Here is a 2,249-nt window from a genome sequence, read left to right as displayed (position 1 = left end):
AATGCCACAGCATTCTACCCAGGGGGAAAGGTTGAGGCTCTGTCTAAAAAAAAATTTAAAAAAGTCAACTAATCCTGAGTATACAGCTCAATAAATAAATTGCACATAACCACAGAACCAGCATTAGGGTCAAGAAAGAACAAGATTGGCTTCGAGATGCCCTTTTGCTCCTGCAGGTTGGGGTTCGGGGTCATCACCCCCTAGACCAGTGGTTCTCAACCTTCCTAATGCCGCAGCCCTTTAATACAGTTCCTGTGGATCACAATCAACAAGTTGAGAACTGCTGCCAAAGGCCTGGAGATGAGCACTGCTGACCCTTGTCCTGGGCAGGATTCTGGTATGAGAAGAGTAGACAGCTGTGCTGGGTGAGCCCTCCTCAGTCAGTCCTTTTCTCTTTTCTTTTTTTGAGACATAGGGTGCCAAGGCATTATAGCTAACAGCAGCCTCCAACACTTGGGGCTCAAGCAATTCTCTTGCCTTAGCCTCCTGAGTAGCTGGGACTACAGGTGCCCACCACAATGCCCAGGTATTTTTTTTTTTTAGACAGAGCCTCAAGCTTTCCCCCTGGGTAGAGTGCTGTGGCATCACAGCTCACAGCAACCTCCAACTCTTGGGCTCAACCGAGTCTACTGCCTCAGCCTCCCAAGTAGCTGGGACTACAGGCGCCCACCACAACGTCTCGCTATTTTTTGGTTGCAGCCGTCATTGTTGTTTGGCGGGCCCGGGCTGGATTTGAACCTGCCACCTTAGGTGTATGTGGCTGGTGCCTTAGCTGCTTGAGCCACAGGCGCTGAGCCAATGCCCAGCTATTTTTAAAGGCAGGGTCTCCCTCTTGCTCAGGCTGGTATCCAACTGCTGACCTCACACAATCCACCGGCCTCGGCCTCAGCCTCCCAGAGTGTTAGGATTACAGGCATGAGCCACCCAGCCCAACCAACTTTGTTTTTTTGTTTTCTTTTTTAATTAAAGACAGGGTCTCTGGCCCAGCAGGGTGGCTCACACCTATAATCTCAGCACACTAGGAGGCCAAGGCAGGTAAAATTGCCTGAGAGCAGGAGTTGGAGACCAGCCTGAGTAAGAGTAAGAGCTTGATCTTGTCTTTACTAAATATAGAAAAATCTGTAATCCTAGCACTCTAGGAGGCCGAGATGGGTGGATTACCTGAGCTCACAAGTTCAAGACCAGCCTAAGCCAAAGTGAGACATCATTTCCTTTTTTTTTCATGCAATTTTTATTGAATACTGAGACATCATTTCTAAAAAAAAAAAAAAAGTCACGAATCATGACAGCTATTTGGGAGGCTGAAGCAAGAGAATCGCTTCAGCCCAAAAGTTTGAAGAAGGTGAGTTTGAGGTTGCTGTGAGGTATGATGTCAGGGCACTCTACCAAGAGTAACAAAGTGAGGCTGTCTAAAAATAAATTTTAAAATGGGCTGAAAGGATATTAGTCAGATATTGGTAAGAAAAGGGGTGATGGGCTCGGCGCCTATAGCTCAACCGGCTAAGGCGCCAGCCACGTACACCTAAGGTGGCGGGTTCGTATCCCCAGCCCGGACCCGCCAAACAGTAATGACGGCTGCAACCAAAAAATAGCCGGGCGTTGTGGTGGGCGCCTGTAGTCCCAGCTACTTGGGAGGCAGAGGCAGGAGACTCGCTTCAGCCCAGGAGTTGGAGGTTGCTGTGAGCTGTAATGCCACGGCACTCTACCCAGGGGGACAGCTTGAGGCTCTGTCTCAAAAAAAAAAAGAAAAGAAAAGAAAAGAAAAGGGCCAGGTGCAGTGGTTCACGCCTGTAATCCCAGTATTCTGGGAAGCCCAGGTGGGTGGATCACTTGAGTTCAGGAGTTCAAGACCAGCCAGAGCAAGATGGAGACCCTTGTCTATAAAATACAGCCAGGCATGTGGCGGGCGTCTATACTCCCAGCTACTTGGGAGGCTGAGGCAAGAGAACTGCTTCACCCCAAGAGTTTGAGATTGCTGTGAGCTGTGACATTACAGCGCACTACCAAGAGTAACAAAGTGAGACGCTGTCTCATAATAATAAAAAAAGGGGTGGTGCTCCTGAGAAAGCGAATTATTTTAACAACAGTATATTCCTCTAAAAAAAAGGCTTCAGGCTCAGCGCCTGTGGCTCAAGTGGCTAAGGTGCCAGCCACATACACCTGAGCTGGCAGGTTTGAATCCAGCCTGGGCCTACCAAACAACAATGATGGCTGCAACCAAAAAATAGCCGGGCTTTGCTGGGGGGGGG

This window comes from Otolemur garnettii, unplaced genomic scaffold (genome assembly GCF_000181295.1).
Source record: "Otolemur garnettii isolate 467f Iridium unplaced genomic scaffold, OtoGar3 scaffold00245, whole genome shotgun sequence".
NCBI classification, from domain to species: Eukaryota; Metazoa; Chordata; class Mammalia; order Primates; family Galagidae; genus Otolemur; species Otolemur garnettii.
This window is presented reverse-complemented; position numbering follows the sequence as displayed.